At 53.5% G+C, this 18,631-nt stretch overlaps 1 protein-coding gene across 6 annotated transcripts in view; it reads left to right on the forward strand.

The window, feature by feature from the left end:
* Nucleotides 1-18,631, forward strand: part of GLIS1 (GLIS family zinc finger 1) — a 225,245-nt gene that overhangs the window by 182,747 nt on the left and 23,867 nt on the right. The window lies entirely within an intron of this gene.

Here is an 18,631-nt window from a genome sequence, read left to right on the forward strand (position 1 = left end):
GCACTTGAAACAGGGCCCAGCACATAGTAAGCACTCAGTAAATGTTAGCTGTTGTTGTTTTAGCTCAAAAATGACTTTACTTTTGCAATCACTTTTCTGATAAGGGGCTTGTACCCAGCATATATTAAGAACTCTTACAATTCAATAATGAAAAAGATAAATAACCTAAGTAAAAAATGGGCAAAAGGCTTGAATAGACATTTCTCCAAAGAAGATATACAGATGGCCATATGAAGAGATGCTCAACATCATTAGCTGTCAGGGAAATGCAAATCCGAACCATAATGAGATACTACTTCACACCCACTAGAATGGCTATAATGAAAAAGATGGGCAGTAATGGGTGTTGACAAGGACATGGACAAATTGGAACCCTCATACAGTGAGGATGGGAAGGTAGAACGGTGCAGCTGCTTTGGAAAACAGTCTGGCAGTTCCTCAAACAATTAAACATAGAATTACCATGTGATCTAGCAATTCTGCTCCTGGATATATATACCGAAAATAAATGAAAACATGGGTCTTCACAAAATTTTGTACATGAATGTTCACAGCAGCATTATTCACAATAACTAAAAAGTGGAAACAACCTAAATATCCATCAACTGATGAATAAAATGTGGTGCATCCATAGAATGGAATATTATTTAGCCACAAAAAGCATGAAGCACTGATACACACAACAACATGAATGAACCTTGAAAACATTATGCTAAGCAAAAGAAACCAGCCACAAAAGACCACATATTGGATGATTCTAGTTACATGAAATTTCCCAAATAGGCAAATCTATAGAAATAGAAAGTAGATTAGTGGTTGTCAGGGGTTACAGAGAGGGAGGAATGACTGCTAATGGGTATGGGGTTCCTTTTAGGGATGATGAAAATGTTCTAAAATTGATTGTAGTAATAGTTGCACAACTCTGTGAATATACTTCAAAACACTGAACTGTGTACTTCAAATGGATCGATTTTATGGTTATGTGAATTACATCTTAACAGAGCTGTAAAAAAAAAGAAAAGAAAAAAAAAAGACTTTATGAAGGGCTCATGGAAGACCACAGGAAAGCAGACACACAGAATAACATCACCCAAAGAACCTGGCCCACCCTCAGCATTCCTCCTGGTCTGCTTTCATAGGGCAGAGGCCATCTAATCCTCATCTTGTCAGCAACTTCTGAACTCATGCAAGCCTGTCCCCAAAACCCAGGCCCAGAGTTGTGGTTGCAGTGAAAGACAGTGTGGTCAAGTGGTGGGACCCTGAGCTGGGATTACGTTAGCGTGACACCATTGTCATAGGATTAGCAGAAGTCATAGGTGTAAGCATGTGGCCCAGAGCAGGGGTCCACATATCATGTGTGGCCCTCCTCCCCTGCCCCTTACTGCCATGCGAGTCCCCCCCCCCACACCCCCATCCACGATGGACATGGCGGTGCCAATGGCAGCATGCTACAGGTCTGGCAGATAAACACCTACTCAGTGCTGCACAGAGACCCCAGTTCTCCAATTAGAGACATGCACAGATAGGGCCTTTTGCTGGAAAGGGCAAAGTCCAGTGTTGGTGTGAGTAGGGAGGCCCTCAGAACTCACCCCTGAGCCTCGCCTTCAGGTGCCTGGCGGTGCACACGAGGTGTGGCATGCCAGAGCCAGAAGGGGTCTGTGAGACCATCTTCAGTCCCTTCCCCTTTATTTTATTTTATTTTCTGGCCAAAACACGCATCATGCAAGATCTTAGTTACCCAACCCAGGACCAAAACTGTGCCCCTTGCAGTGGAAGTGCCAGGGAAGTCCCCCTTTATTTTATAGATGGTTAACTGAGACCCAGAGAGGCGAGGTGGTATAGTGGAAAAGAGGAAGTGCATTTTTGCATTCAGGTCCCGGTCAGCCAGGGACTCCTGGGGCGGCCTTGGACAGGAGTCATCTTTAAAAGGTGGAGTTGCTGAGAAGGTAAAGCCAGCAGACACAAGGTCCAGTTAGAGCTTGGCAGCTGGAGGGGAGAGATTCAGCCCGTGTTCAGCAGAAACCAACCCTGTACAAAGGAGCAATGAGAGGCCAGCAGGGAGAAGTCGGAGAAGCAGGAGGATTCTATCCTTGAGTTTTTAAAAATAAATATTTGTAAAAGTTTTTATATGCTTGTTGCAGAAAACATGGAAAACACAATAATCATAGATTTATAAGAAAACAAAAGTCCTCTCTGTGGCTCCCTCACAAAGAGACTCTCAAGTTGGACCTCTTTGGGCTGTTCCTGGCTCCTTGAGGAAAATGGAAATGGACTTTATGAAACATATTTCGAATGAGAAATTACTGTCATTCTGCTCCGGTAATCCCCGGCAGCCCGGCTTGGCTCGCACGAAGGGAGAAGCAACAAATAGAATTTGCCAGACCCAGTCTGAGCCCGGTTCACCGAGTTTGTGTTCCAAGATGCACAGTCATTCAAAAGACGATGAAAACCCATTGTGTAGCATGCAGTTAGCAAATACGTTTGAGTGGGCCTGCGGGGTCCACTGGAGGGCTCGCTGGTGGTGAAGTTCTGGGAGCTACATGTGTCGGCGGGACTGCCTGGGTTAGGGCCTGAGAAATGGGACCTTACAGAGATAAGCAACACCTTCCATCCATTAAAGGCAGGAGCGTGAAAGGTGGAGGAGAGCTCGGGACCCAGGAGTCAAGAGCTACTTCTCTGCGGATGCAGGAGGAGAGGGAGGGGCCACAGATGAGGACCCACTGTTGTTACCACCTTCAGCCCATGTTGAAACTGGAGCTGCTGCCTTTTTTCTGGGTGTGAGGAGGAGAGTGCCCCGAGGCCAAAGGTCAGGGAGCACTGGGCTGGGAGCCTGGAGTCTGGGCTCCCTGTCTTGGTGTCACCATTGACTTTCTGGGCAGCCTTGAGCCGGTCTCTTCTCCTTCCCCAGCCTCAGTCTCCCCAGTATAAAACGGGCAGACTTATTCTAACACCTGTTCCAATGAGACCTGTGATTTTTTTCTCCTTACCCAGGGGGGAATGGGACATGGGTGGCTAACCCCAATTGAGCAGATTGTTTCAGTAAGCAGACATGCCCTGAGCCCCTGCTGTGAGTACAGTTTACTGCTGGGCCCTGGGTGAGAGGCCAGCTGGTGGGAGCAGCACTATTCCATGTCTGAGTCACAGCCCTGGTGGTGGGAGCAAGGGACCCAGAGGCAGACAGTTACGATCCTGAGTCCTAGGGTCTGTGATGAGGGAAGGCCAGGGCTGTGGGACCCCAGGGGAGCCTTGCCCTAACAGTAGGGGAATCAAGGAAGGCTCCCTGGAAGAGGTGGCATATGATCTGAAACTTGGAGGATGAGCAGGATTTTGCCAGGTGAAGTGGCAGGTGATGGGAGCAGAGGTACATCAGTGCAGGCTGCATGGAGAATGACACCCATGCCTGGCATGCAGTAGTGCTGGGGCGAGGGCCTGTCCACGCCCAGAGGTGGAAGGCCCTGCCATCTCCCTCTCTCTTTTTAATGTTTTAAAGTATTATTGAAATATAACTCACAAGATTCATCTTTCTAAAGTATACAGTGTTTTGAGCATATTCACAAAGTTGTGAAACCATTATTACTATCTTAATTCCAGAACATTTTCATCATCCCAAAAAGAAACCCTATACCTATTAGCAGTCACTCCCATTCTCCCCTCCACCCAGCCTCTGACAACCACCAATCTACTTTCTGTCTCTATGGATTTGCCTATTCTGGCATTTCACATAGATAGAATCATACAATATGTGGTGTTTTGTATCTGGCTTCTTTCACTCGCTATAATGTTTTCAAAGTTTATCCATATTGTAGAATGTATCAGTGTTTTACTTCTTTTTATGACCAAATAATATTCAATTGTATTGATATACTATTTTTGTTTATCTATTCATCACTTGATGGGTATTAGGGTTTTTTTCTATATGATTTAATAGATTTAAAAAATTAAACTTATTATTACTGATTCACTTGTAGGAGTAAGAAATGATAGATCCCATGCAGTCTCTTATCTCATTTGGCCCTTACAATAAACCTACAAGGAAGGAGTGTTAACTGTTTTCCAGAAGACAGCTCTGGACCAGAGCAGCTAAGTACCACGCCTAAGGGCAGGGGCCAGTCAGCAGCAGGGCTGGGACTTGAACCCAGCTCCTCCTGCTCTAAAGCCCGCAGCCCATCTACCTGGCTCAGAGACGTGTCCCCAGACATTCAGCTGAGGCTGCAGAGAAGGATGTTGAAGGAGCCTTTGCTCCCCACGGTGCTCTGCGGCTCATGGCTACTGCTGCGGCGTGAAATGCAGCCTTGCCCGCCCCCATGCAGTCTTGTGGCTCGGACCTGCCTGTGTGTCCTCTGCCCTAGGAGTGAGCTTGTTTGTGTCCACTGTTTACTTAAGCTGGCCGCTCTGTCTCCTGAGACTCCTCAGTCATCACTGGTCACCATGTGTGAAACAGCTTGGCGATGTCACTCTGTGAGGAGGCATCCCTCAGTGCATCCCATGGGGTGGGCCTGGGTTCCCTGATGCAGGCACACAGCTGTCATCGTCATGGGCTGTGTCACCATCCATGAAAGTTGGTCACCATCCATGTCTTTCTTGATCCTCAGATCCCCTCTGGAGGTCATCATGTTGTTCCCATGTATTTGTGTGGAAACTGAGATCAGAGGCAAGTCCTTCGCCCACATCACATAGGACAGGGGCAAGTGTCGGATCCAGACCTGACTCAGATCTTTCAGGCTCCACATCGAGGGTGGGAACATCCCCAGGTCCTGTTATGCAGGACAACTCACCCAAAGCCACGTGCAGAATTAAGAAGGAAGTCTAGTTCTTCTGCAACCTAGATCTGTCTATGAAAATATCACACTGGCCACTGTGAATTTTTTTTTAAACTTCAACAAAACAGAGTAGTATAAAGTATAAAGCAAAAGTATAATGTATCAAGAGGTAGAAAGTGGAGAGTAAAGTATAAAGAAAAAAGGAAAAGTTACCTCTAGCTATAGTACTCAGAAATAACCACTGTTTAACATTTTGGAGTATTTTTCCAGACTTCTCTGTGTATATGATAATTATACTCTTTACAGGAATGGAATCATACTAGATATGTTGTTTGGTAATTTGCTTTCTTCACTGCAGTGGATTTTGGACACCTAGCCATGTGCACTTAGCTGAGTGAATGAATGAGTGAGGAAATGAATGAATGACTTGTCTGCTCTCTTGTGCCACTGGACAAGTCAGGCTTTGTGAACTCTGCCCAGACTACCTTTCCAGAGCTGGGAGCCTTCGTCTCCATCCTGTCATTGATTCCCTGTCCTCTGTAGCCTTGGACCTCAGTTTCTCTGTCTGCACAGGGGGTCACTGGCAGTGACTGGTGGTGATAGAGCAGAGCCTGGTGCCGATTCTCCACAGCCCTGGGAGTGGGTAACACTATACCATCATTTCCATCCTTGCAATGCCAACAAAGATGCTGAACCCCAGAGAGATTAGGTGATTTGTGCCTCTCACAGAGTGGAAGGGGAGTTGGGATTTGAACTTCAGCCTGGATGACTTCAGAGCACTCTTTAACCCAGAATGAGCACGCCCTGAGAATCCAGGGGGGCCAAAGCTGGGGGCAGGGGTAGCCATGTCCTCTCTGGGCTGTCGTGGTGTCCCCACCTATAACACAGGGGCCCCCGAGGGCCGGCCAGTCCTGACATTGTGTGAGTCTCAGGTCCCCACGCAGCCCAGCCCAGCCACCTTGCTGTTACCCCTGAGCCTAGGAGGACCCAGAGAGGATTCTGGCCCAGGACCTGCCCCCAGAGCCCAGAGCCTCTGCAGACGAGTCACCATTGACGCTGAGCCCTGGCGTCTGAGGGAATTCCAGGCTGAGGGAACAGCATATGCGAGAGCACAGAGGTATAAAGGTCCAAGAGCCCAAGTAGTCAGGGTAAGTGGAGACTAGAGAGGGAGGAGGGAGCTTGGGGAGCCAGCCACCGCTGGAAGGCCTGCAGATTCAGATGGTGGGAAGCTGGAAATGCCAGGCTGAGGGCCTTGGGTTGTATCCTGAAGGCAGTAGGGAGCCGTTCTGAGCAATGTTGGGGGCAGGTTGCCATTTAGGAGTCTCTCTGGCTGCAGGACAGATGATGGATTTGGGGGCAGTGGCCAGGGTGGAGACAGTGAGGAGAGTGGCAGGATTGGCATATAACTGGCACTGCCAGAGGGAGTGAGTGGTCGGAAGACCTCACCTGGGCCCCACCCAGGCTCCCAACTTGATTCCCCCAGGATGGAGCTGGAGACTCCGCTCTCTGTCCTCAGCCCCCGCTAGCAGGGTGCCCCGGCTGGGCCCCAGTACAAGGCAGTGATTTTTTATTTTCTGTAAATTATTGGTGCCCAAGTCATAGCTGAGTGGCTCAGCACAATGGCATCCTTCTCTTTTTGTCCTCCTTAATTTTAGAATCCAAAGCTAAATGTTTTAATTTTACATTATTCCTGACATAATGCTAATGAGTTCCAGGTGTCCCCCTGAGTCAGGCTGTGCAGCCAGCCATCTGGGCGGGGCCCTGCTCCCCAGGACGCCCCTCCTGCCACCCTCTCGGTTCTCAGAGAAGTGCCTCGCAGTGTGTTCCTCCTTAAGGACCCCTTCCTGCTTTATCATATGGTTGTAATTTTTTTCAGTTTACTTGGTCGTTCTTTTGTGTGGTGACCACAGGGTGATTCTCCCTTGCTCGAGGGATGGAAGGTTCCCATGAGAGTCGGACAGCTTCCCTGGCCCAGCAGAAGGCATGCTTCCTTTTCAGACCCCTGAGGCACCATGCGCAGGTGAGGGGTGGGATGCCTCCCCCAGACCCTTCCAGTGCTTTCCAACCTGTGTTGGACTGAACATCTGGAGAATTTGTGTTTTAAGGGAAATAAACACTCTCAGGGGATCTGAAAAACAGTGTGGTGGCTATTATCAATAGTATTGTTATTTTCTGGTGACGTGAAACATTTAATTCTTTGTTTCTAGTCATTTCTTGCCCGTGGCCTAATGTTTCCTAAATCTGCAGACCCGTCTGCTTTTTGTTGAATGCGATGTGAGAACAGGGACAGGGCTTTGGCATCAGACAGCCTTGGGTTCAGTCCGGCTGCTGCTCTTAACCCCTGGGCGCCCTGAGCACAGGCTCCCTGGGAAAGAGGGTGATAGAGCACCTTCTGTCCAGGGTGCCCCGAAGAGCACAGATGGCGGTGCACAGAAAGGGGGCCGCACAGGCCGACTCAGAGGTGCACACCTCAGGAGCAGTTTTCCTCCCTTCTGCCTTTTCCACATCCTGGTGACAGGGCAGACAATGGTCTCTATTTTATTTATGTCAGGTCTGAACCTGAAGTCCACAGACTTGAGTGTGAGAGAAAAGAAATGTAACTTGAAAGTCTTCCTTGAACTCCCATCCTGTTCTGAGTCCCCGTAGCTGGGTAGCAAATCTCAGGCAGTTCACAAACCCCTGTGCCAGTTCTGTGGGTGGGGGGGGGGGGCTTGCACTGAACCGAGGGTTCCTCAGAGTCATTTCTCATGCTGGCATCTTCTGAGCCGTCCAGCATCCCACCTCGTCTTTGGCCAGAGCCCACCGGTCTCCCATCCATCTGAAAGGCTGCCCTGGGGCCAGCTTGGACTCAACATCTGGGTGTGGGACCTCCTGAGAGATCCAGAGTCCTGCCCGCAGGGGGCCTCGGCCCCGCCTGGGAGGAGCCCTGCTTCAGGTCCCACAAGCCTAACTGGGGGTGCTATCAGCACACCAGAGCCTGGCCCCAGGGTGAAAGGGCAGAGCTCTGAGCCTCCCCACTCTGAGGGAGCCCTGCCATCTCCCCGTGTCTTGCTTTCCCTCCAGCATCCCTTTCCCAGCCAGACATTTTCCAGGGGTGGGAACACAGGAAGCTTTGCTCTTCCTCCCGCCTAGGCTTCTCCTGGGCTCCACTAATTTGGGGGGCTCCCTGCCCTGCTCCACACGTCCCTCAAGTTTCGTATGTTTGTTGCTTGCTTCTTTCATTCATTAACAGATATTCTCACACAAGCTCACTGTGTGCCAGGCCTGTGCTGGGCACTCTCAGATGGGTTTATGGCAGAAAATCGTTTGAAATATTTACCGTGCGTGACTCATCTCTGTCTCCAGAGTTCTTTCCATTCGGCCTCGAGACCTGAGATTTTGAAACCCAAAAGCCACGAGTTCACTCCTATCTGCTCTGCTTTCTGGCAACTTATCTCCTCCAGAAGCACTTGGGTGGAGGCACAATGCTATTACTACATACCCATTTGACAGATGAGAACTGAGGCCTAGCAGGGAAAGGGACGTCCCCAGGACACCTGGCCCAGGGGAGTCCTCTGTGGCTGAACCAGCCAGGTGCACAGCTCACAGCTGGATGTCTCTTGCACAGTGGGCCAGCTGGGGGTTGGGGGGCATGAGCAGTGGCTCCCAACCACCGAGAAGCCCCAGAGCGAGCCTGTGAGCCTCAGTCCTGCCTCTGGCGGGGTGGCCGTGATACTGGTTAGACCAGGGAAGAGAGGTGTCCTGCAGACTGAGGCACTTGGTCACTGGAAAGGTCTGCCCTGTCTCTTCCCAGCTTCTCGTCCTTCCGTAGGTTGGATTTCATTTGTTTTGTTGTTGTTGTTGTTGTTTGTGTACTTGGTTCCTAATGGCAATTGACCTTCCTTCATTAGCTCGAGTTTGAAAGCTGGGCTGTCATCGTTCCTTCCATCCACCTGAGGCCAGGAGTGTCACCCCCTTTGCAGGGAGCACACTGAGGTTCGCAGGGGCCAGGAAGAGGAGGAATTGGACCTGAGACCCAGGCTGTGGGCGCAGGCTTATTTGGGGGAGGGTTGAGGCTGGAGAGAACCCTTTCATTCATTACGGTCCCTCCCCTCCTCCTCCTGGAGCAGCGCTCACCTGCCTTACCCCCAGCTCTTAGGATCAGATGTTGACGCACCTGGAAAGGTGTCTACTCAGCAAATGGGCCAGGTGCTTCTGCTTCTCAGTTGGCTGTGAAGATGGAATGGGCTGCCGTGTGGCTTTCCTGCCTGTGCCTGCCTCCCCTCTTGGGGGTGAGCTCTAGAGGCCGGGCAGCATCTGACAAGGCCCAGGGGGTATACGGCGTCTGCAGAGAGGACGAGCAGTGGGAGACAGGCCGTCCTGGCCTCAGTGCATCAGGGTGGTGTCCGGGTGCGCAGGGCAGGGTGGGAACAGGGGCGATTAGGGAAGGCCTGGCACAGGAGGAGGGAAGGGCTGAGGCTTGAGCCAAGCCCAGAAGGGCAGGGAGGACTGGACAGGCGGTGGACACTGCATGGGCAAAGGCCTGCGGCTGGAGCTTAGGAAGGGGGAGTGGGCACTGGGCTAGAGGTCAGGGGGACCAAAGGGTGGCCTGTGGCCCTGTCTTGGAGTTCTCTACGGCCACATGTTCCCTCCCCAAAGCCAAGCCAGTCCAGCTGCCGTGGGAAAATCAGGAGGTACAGCGGGCTCAGCTGGCTCTTCCCACCTGCAGCCTCCTCTCCTGGGCAGCCTGGAGCCATGGAGAGGCGTGTGGGAGCGTGACTGTCCATGGGTCTGGCTGTGTTGGGTGTGGAGATGTTGGTGTGAGGACATGTCTTTATCCACTGTGCTCTTGGAGGAAGCCTTTGCTGGATTTTGTCTCTGGGTGTCTCTCCCTGTGCACACACAGACCACCATGAGGCCATCTGTGTTCTGATATGTGAGCCAGTTTCTGCTGTGCTGTACGTGGGGCTGTGTGTCAGTGCATCTAGAGTCTGCGGAGTTTGTATGTTTGTGCCTGTGGTGGGGTCTGGGCTTGGGTGTCCTTGGGTATATGTATGAGTGTGTGTGTGTGTGTGTGTGTGTGTGTGTGTGTGTATGTGTGTGCTGGCCTGTGTGTGTGGCATGAGTCATGATTGTGTGTGTGTGTGTGTGTGTGTGTGTGCACACGCACTGTGTGTTGGTGTCCTGGGGTTCTGTGTCTTTGATGTGTGGCTTGGTTGGCAGAAGAGGTGTCAGAGTGTGTGTGTGTCTGCATTTCTGGGTCTGCGGCTGGTGGCTTGCTATGTGTGTGTGGGTGTGTCAGCCATTCTGCGCAGTCTGACTTCTGCTGGGCCCTGGCCCCTAGCCGAGCCTCTCTCCACACCTCAAGCCATGTGCCAGCACAGGGAGCCCCCTGGATCCCACCTGTCTACTGGTGAGCAGACTCAACCTCCCTGTGCACCTCCTACTCTGGGGGGCTCTGCATACCCTGGAAAGGTGGCCTAGCCCTCTTGGCTCTCTCTGGCTGGGCACAGGAACCTGTTTCTTGCCCAGACAGGGACTTTCTGCTGGAAAAGGGCCCAGCCCAGAGCCTCCAGCGCAGTCCTGGTGAGGAAGAGTTGGGGAATCTCCAGCCCGCACCTCGCTAGCTTGAGAAATCTCCTCCCAAGGGCAGGCCCAGTCTGACCGGCTCTGGGAAGGAGGCCTGTGGCCCCCTAGCCCAGTCTCTCTCTGCCTTTTGTGTGCCTCCAGCTTCTCTAGGTGGACACGAAGGCCTAGAGAGCTGAGAGACGCTCGCCTTGGATCTCATGGCGCCCCTCGGTCCTGGCTGCCTAGGACAAGAGTGGGCCCAGGCACAGAAGGGCACTGGAGGCAAACCCAGGCTCCATCCCTCATGAGCTCGGGGTCTCTCTCACATAAACTCCCTGGGCCTCAGTTTCTGCCTCTGTAACAAGGGGACCTGTCATGCTGGTTAATGGGACTAAGGAGACGTGTTTAGGGAGAGTTTGGCCCAGTCCCCCACCTAGTAAATGTGATAGCTGCTGTTACAGTCATGGTCTCCCTCCTGCCCCCATCTGCCCGTTCATTCATTCACTCAGACGGCACTAGGTACCCAAGGCTGGACCAGACCCTCACAGCCTTCACAGGGCACAGTCCAGGCCAGTGCCATCCAGCCTCACCTCCCAGGACTCTCCACATGTGTCCCTCCCCTTATTGCCTCCACCTACCTCTGAGGACCCTCGAAGCACAAAGCCTTGAGAAGACGCTCGTGGAAAACCCGTGAGGTTCAGAGGACAGTAAGTGCAGGGGTGCAGGGTGCACCCTGCACCTCCCGGGGTGCAGGGTGAGGCATGGACCTCAGCTCCCGGCTGGCTGGCCTTTCAAGCTGGCCAAACACAGAATTATTTGACATCTTGGAGAAGGATCTGGCACCGTGCAGTTCTCCCATCCAAATCACTGTTGTAAAGTAGGTTAAAAGTTTGTACGAAAATGAAAAGTTGATCCCCGAACGGTCTGCCAGACTGTTGAAACCCAATATATTTTACCCTTAAACCAGAAATGTGTTTGTTTAGAAGCAAGTCACTGGCAAAGGCCAAAACTGGAGGCATTTCCTCTCCTGCCCCCACCCGTGTGCCCTGTTCCCCCAAACCTCCTCCTTGCCCTTTGTGTCCAGATCCTTAGCCAGAGCATGAGAAAAGGGCCTCCCTCCTCCTTGGCCCATGTCAGCCACAGGGAGGAAACTTGACATTCCTCAGGGACCGCTGTGTGCCAGGTCCCGTGCTGGGCATGTCCTTTTATTTACTTCTAGCAGCCGTTTGTGGTGGCCCCATTTTAGAGAGGAGAAAAATGAGGGCAGAGGTGGGACATGACTTGCCCAAGCTCGTGGCGGTCGGTGGCGAGGCCCTGGCACAAACTTCTGTCTGCGAGACCTCACGGCCTTCGGCCTGTGGCACAATGTCCCACACGTCACATGTGACACAGGGCCCTTGATCATCCCCCAGGGCCCAGAGGGAGAGAACAGGCATGCCCGGCACCAGCTGGCTCCGTGCCGGGGCTGCCCTGAATGAACTCACTCTGCCCTTTCACAGGTGCGAGAAAGGCTCAGAGACGGCAGCTTGCTGAGTGGCGTGAGCCCAGCCCTGCAGATTCTGATGCCAGACCCAGTGCCCTCTCCTTCCCCCAGCCAGAGTTTGAAGGGTCCTTGGGCTTGGTCTGGAAGGGAAGAGGGAGTCCCCTCCCCAGCTCCCGGGACGGCTCCTCTCAGTCTTTCATCTCCTGCCCTTGGTTCTGTGAGCTGCATGCAGTGGTAATGGATTGCAGTGGACTTTTTTCAATTAGGTTCTGATTTTCCCCTGCCTGTTACTATAAAACTCCAGATGGTCTAGGGCTTCATGGTTCCCGGGGTATTTTCCCCCGTTATTTGAATCTTCTTTTGTAACACGCCCCACATGTGGGAACTGGGCCTTTCAAGACTCTGTGCCTCAGCCGGGCTCGCCCTTCTCTGCTCTGTCGCCTCGGCTTTCCTCTTTGTGTGGTGGCCTCTCCTCTCGGAGGCACCTGGAGGAAGGAGGGTGTCCCCTTTGCCCAACATCAGCTCTGCATCCAGGGCTGGGCCTGATTTTGCCTGGGAAAGGAACCCGGGATGTGAGCCCAGTTGGAAATCACGGTCATAGTTCCCGAGTACCAGCCTGTTTTTGGTGTTTTCTGTAGGGGTCCCTGAGGCGGTAGCCAGAGCAGTTAGGGACACATATATACAGACTTGCACATCAGCCAGACCTCAGATCCAGTCCCAGCTCTGCCACTTACTGGCTGTGTGACATCGCTTAGGGCCAGTGATGTCACTTTTCTGACCCTCAGTTTCCTCCTCTGCAGAGTGGCGCTAGAAAGGAGCCTCACCAGAAGAGCATGTTGTCACAATTAAACGAAGTACCACGCAAAACACATATGGCTCCCGGCTCCTGATAGGTGACTGAGAGGGTGTCACCCAGTCACTAAGGTCATTCTGAATTCACCCCAGGTTCATCTTAGTACATATTTTAATGTTTATGCCTTCTAAGTAAATAAGAAAAACCTAGCACTCACTCTTACATTTTTCTAGACTGTTAGATATCTCTTCTCTTCCTTCTCCCCTCTTCGTGTACGCCTTACCCACAGTAGTGACCTCTCTGTTGCCCATGGCATGTGAGCCTTGGCTTCTGGCCAGATAAATCTGTTGTGTTTGGTTATGTGAACTGATGTGTTGCAAATTCATCCCGAATAAGAGGTGCCTGGGTAATCCTCTGGATTCACACAGGTGGCATCAGGGCTCTGGCCACAGGATGCTGCATATACCCTGTGGTTCACAGAGAGCACCCACCCACCATGTGCCCAGGTGTGCCCAAGTGGATGCCCCCATTTACAGATAAGGCACCTGAGCTCTGACAAGTGAAATGAACTTGCCCAGGTCATCCAGTTCTGAAGAATGGATTTGAACCCAGGCCAATTTGATGCTGAAACGCAGTGGTGGGGGGGTGGAGAGGGCAGACATCACCAAGCCGTTACCAGGGCCAGGTCGTACCAGCCAGAATGCTGGGGTGAGGGTTTGTACTTGCCGAGGCACTGGGGAGCCATGCAGGGTGTGAGCGGGGGTGGCGGGGAAAGGGGGCTCAGACACACCTATAGGCTTCTGTCTTTGTTCTAGATACTGGATATCATGTGGGAATGAATTGGGAGGGGAGGGTGGAGGCAGAATGGCTGGTACAGTCACCTTGGTAAGCAGTGCTGGGGTGTGGACCAGAGTAGTGGGCGGATGTGAAAGATGTTTAAGAGGTTTCATTTCCCTGGCTTAGCAGATGGTTGGATGCAGGGGCCAGGGAGGAAGGAACAGGTTTCTGGCTCAAGCGTCCAGGTGGAAGGTGGGAGGTCAGTGGCCGGGGAGTCCAACCGGCAGAAGTGGCACCAGAGTTCCCCAAGTGAATAGCCCTGTGCTGCACCGTTGGCTGGGCCATGTGAATGGTTGCACAGGGCAGTTTCTGCGGACAAACAGAGTGGAGGGCATAGGCAGACTTGGAGGGGTGGTGTATATTCTGGAAACAGCTAAGAATCTGCTGAGCCGTAATGAAGGGGAGGAAGGGAAGGAGATCTAGAAGTAGAAATGGGAGTTTCTGAGGGTCCCTTCATTCAAACCCATGGGGTGGTGATTCATTCTGGAGCAGGTGAGTTTGGGGATGTTTTGATCCCAAGACTCCACACTTGGGGCACACGAGTGACTTTCAGAGCTGTAGGGCTTGTCTGACATTGCTACCTTGTGTTGAAGATGGATGGGTCACTTCTTTCTAGAAGAGACGGCAGTTCTGACTGCAGCCGAGCCCAGGCTTGGTGCCCTCTGGCACAGTGGAGGCGATTACACCTCCTTGCCCCCTTGCAGTGGGAGCAGGGCTGTTCCAGGAGGTGTGCTCTGCAGGCTATACACCTGGACATGGACAACAGAGAGGAGGGGCCTGTGCAGGGCAAAATCTGCCCTAGAACTTCCGGAGACTGGAGTGTTGGGGGAGGAATGTCAGGAAGGCCCCACCCTAGCGTGTACCCCGTGGGGTGCAGACCCTGCGGAAGCATCATTACACCCTTGGGTCACCATAGCATTGCCTTAAGGCCCATCCTCCACCCCCCTCAAGCAAACTGAGACCCAAAGCCTGGATGTGCCCGTCGACTCCATTTCTGTTCCAATAAGACCCATGTTTCCATTCTGGCAGCATCTGTACCCCCATGACACAGCAGTGGTGGGGCACCTCTCCCTGCTGCCCCCCCAGACCCCACACATTCAGTGCATGGGGCCCCTTCAAGCCACTCCCTTCCCAAAAGGCAACCTCACTCTCTTTGGAGGTGCCCAAAGGGTACTCCACGGGCTTGGCATGGAAAGAGTTTTAGGGCCACACCAATCAATGGCAAACACGTCAACCAGGGCCTCCTGTTCTTTACTTCTGGGGTCAGTAAAACCTGCCCCACAGGGGTGTCCTCCCTCAGGGCAAGACACCACCACCACCACCATGATAACAGTGACAACATTGATGTCCTGCGTGACATGCAGATATGCACATTGCCCCACTGCCACAACTCTGTGAGCTGCTTCCTCGCATCTTCATTTTACAGAGAAAGAAACTGAGCCACAGAGAGGGCACTGACTTGCCAAGATTACAGAGCCGTCTGCTTTCCAAGTTTGAACGCTTCACCCCAGGCTCTGACACACCAGACCGTGGAGGGCATTGAATGCCAGCCTGAGGGGGTTGACCGGATGTCAGAAGGCACGACGAGCCCTGGAGGGTCCTGAGCAGGGGTGACCTGGTTAGATTTACCATTTAAAAATAGACTCATAAAGCATTAGAGCTGGAGGGGTCTTGGGGGCTGTCTGATGAAGCTGCCAGCTGTAAGGCAGCAGAGGAGGGCTCATGAGAAACTCAGGTGCCCCAGCTCTAGGATTCCAGACCAGGCCCTTCCACCACTGTGTGAGCCCTGCCAGGTCCTGGCTCCCCAGGGTACAGATGGGGGGCTTGGTGGGGGAGCAGACCTGTCCAGGGCACCTGTTCCTTGGAGGTGGAGCCAGGACAGCACTGGGATAACTCCCCATCACAGGAGGTGCTGGGGCACCTGCCCCTCCAGACTGTTGCCCAGTCCCCAGCCTGCTCCAGGCCCCAGGAGCAGGCTGACACCCCTTTGATATGCCTGAGCCCACGGGATGGAGAGCCCAGGCTGTGTTGAGAAGGTTAGTCTGGATGTCAGGCTAGAGGAGGAAGATGGGGAGTGAGGTGAGGGGTTAAGGAGTGAGAAGTAGAAACAGGACTTTGGGGGGACTTGAGAGCCCACCATGCCCAGCGGGACATCACACACACACACATACACACGCACCCTTCCAACTCTGCAGAGGGCCAGCAGGCCCGGGAGTTGCCACCCCAGGCAGAATGCCACTCCACTACTTACCTGCTCTGTGATCCTAAATAATAGCTACAATGATGGTATTGAGCAAGAACCTGGTTCCAAGATAAGCACTTACTGTGCAGTCCTCACAGCCACCCTCTGAGGTTGGTAGAACTCACCCAGTTTTACGATGAGGAAACAGGCTCAAAGAACTGAAGGGACTCACTTCGGATCACTCACAAGTGAAGCAGTCAAGACACAAGCCGTGGTCGTCCCACACCAGGGTCCATGTCTGTAACTGTTGTGCTGATTCCCCCGAGCCTTGGCTCCTGACAGTGGGAGAGATATTTGCCCCGAGGGCTATGGAGAGGATACTCGATCACGCTAGGGACATTACCAGGCCTAGCAGAGTGAGCGCACAGGTGCTGAACCCACGAGCATTCAGTCCTCTTCTCTCTGCCTCTGTTAGCCCATCTCTGGGGTTGTTAAAGGGGGAGGATCGCGGGGACCTTGGCAAGCAGCTGCAGGCAGAGCCCATCTCCCCTCAAGGCCCTGGCATGCCTGGGATGCTGGCTCTGATGGGGGCGTTGCTCTGCCAGGTGTACCTGCAACATCCTCGTCCCAGACCTGTCCTGATGGGGCAGTTGCTACCCCACCTGCTGCTACCTCTGGTTCTACCTTGAGGAATGGGTCCCCCATCATGATGCCCTGGCCAGCCTGGGACTCAGCTCTGGGAAGTTCCAATGGGGTAGGTGTGGGCAGGACAAGCTGGGCATACACAGGCATGGCATGGGCACAGCGCACATGCGCAGGTGTGGGGTACCTTGATGAACACGAGGGAGGCGTGTGCACCCCTAGGCTCCAGAACCCCTATTCTTACCCACCATTGGATCACATTTCTAACTCACCCTTTGCCCCATAAGTGAGATGCTAGCCCTGCCCGCAGGGAACTCCCAAACCCTTAGCCTGGAGGCATGGAGAAAGGGCAAAGGGTGTGCAGTGAAAACCTCAACACAGCTCAGGGTGTGACCGAGGAGGAGCAGGAGGTTGGCAGAGGCTTCTCCAAGGAGGTGGTGCTTGGGCACCATGAGTAGATGTCTGCTAAGTGAGTGAAGGAAGGCAAGGCGTTCCATTCCAAGGGAACAGCTCCAGCAGGCCTGGGGGCATTCAAGTTCCCGACACGTTCGGGGTCTGATCACTCCTGTGTGGCTACAGCATAACGTGTGGGGTGTATGCAGATGGGAGAGGCGTCCAGCCGTGTTGGAAGACCGCGAACACCAAGCTGCAGATCGTGAAAAGTGTCTGAATTGAATTGTCAGCGAATTGGAAGGGAAGGTGTCCCAGGAGGGGCACAGCCTGAACAGAGGCATGGGGGTGGGGGCAACGGTGCTGAGACGGACGGCTGGCCAGATAGGCGCACAGACCGGGTGGGGAGACGATATATGGATCTCCAGAGTCGGGCGGACCCTGCAAAGTCAGGAGCGGCACGCGGCACGTGAGGGGTTATTGCCCCTCGGCCCCACATGTCCACCTTCCCGGCTCGGGCCAGAGAGGAACAGAGGGACCGGCTGGGAGCCGAGAGGCAGCCTGCTCCTCAGCCGCTGCCCCACCTCACTGTGGGCGAACCTGGCACCGGCCTTGCAGGAGAGCAAGGGGGGCGTGGCTTGTGGCCTGTTTACTCCCCACACAGGATTTCCTTCTGGTTTCGATGCACGGAAGAGCCATAACATCTGGAAATAGGAAGCGGAACAGCTTCTAAAACCCAGCTGCGGGAAGCTTGCCTGGGACCAGCCCCAGCAGAGCACGGCCCGCAGTTGTGGCCGGGTCTTCAAGGGAGAGGCTCCAGGAGAGCCCGCCCCAGACCGTTGTCTCTGGGTCCTTGTTCTGACGTCTGCCCTGGCCCGAGGGATGGAACCAATGGCTCATGAGAGGAAACCTGGCCTCCCCGATCTCTTCTTCCCCAAGGGTCACCTCCCCCTGCCCCCCTGCCCTGGGAAGGCAGCGGGCACAGAGTAGCCACCTGGGCTTTGGCCCAGATGTGCCCTGCATCTTGTCCCAACACTGTGATCACCCCTGGAAGCCTCTGTCGCTGAGGTGGGGACATTGAGGCCGCACACTTCACGGCTGTCATGTGGTTAAACACCCGGCACCACACCTGGATGGATGGAGCAGGGGTGGGCCGGTGTAGCTCCTCCTCCCACCCACAGCGAGCACTGTGGGAATGGCGGCCAGACAGTGGGGAGAAGGAGCCAGTCACACCAGGACTAGGGCATGCTCCGGCGGGCAGTGTTTGAAGGATTTTGAAGGCTGAAGGGGGTTGGATGCACTGTTACGAGATAGGACATTCTTTGCTGAGTACCTTTCTAGAACAAAGGCTTGAAATTGCCTGGAGGACCCCTGCTGTTTCAAGCTTCTGGTGGGGAGTCAAGAGGGGCTGGAACGTGTGTCGGGCCGAGTGTTTGAATGCCAGGCCCGCAGGACTTCAGGCGGAAGCAACAGGGTCCCTTTCCTACACCAGAGGCTCCTGGGGTAGCTGTGTAGAGAGTAGGGAGGGAGGAGTTTGAAGTTAGAGGATTCTGGGGAGAGAGATGGGAGCTGGGCAGAGGCTGCTGGGATCGGCACTGTATTTGTTGCTCTCTGCTCATCCCCACCCTGACCAGGGGCATCACATGTCTGTGCTGTACCTACTGAATGCCCACTGCCTGGCATGGGGCCTAGTGCATACTTGGTGGATGTTAAACAGATAAACGGCCAAATGGTAAATCAGAGACACTGAGTTTACAAATGTAGTCATTGTTCGGACAGCAGTCAGCACTGATGCTGTGTTCCAGGTGGCAAAGCCCTTTGACAGTCAGTGTCCTACCCCTTGGGACCTTCATATCAGCCTGGAGTGGTCGCCACACAGTCTTAGTTTGTAGGCAAGGAAATAAGGCACAGGGAGGTCAAGGGCACTGCCCAAAGCCTCACTGGGACAGAGCCCAACTCACATCCAGGCCTTGGGTTCCAAATCCAGGGCTGTCTGC

Source organism: Balaenoptera physalus (genome assembly GCF_965194825.1).
Source record: "Balaenoptera physalus genome assembly, chromosome: 1".
Taxonomy (NCBI): domain Eukaryota; kingdom Metazoa; phylum Chordata; class Mammalia; order Artiodactyla; family Balaenopteridae; genus Balaenoptera; species Balaenoptera physalus.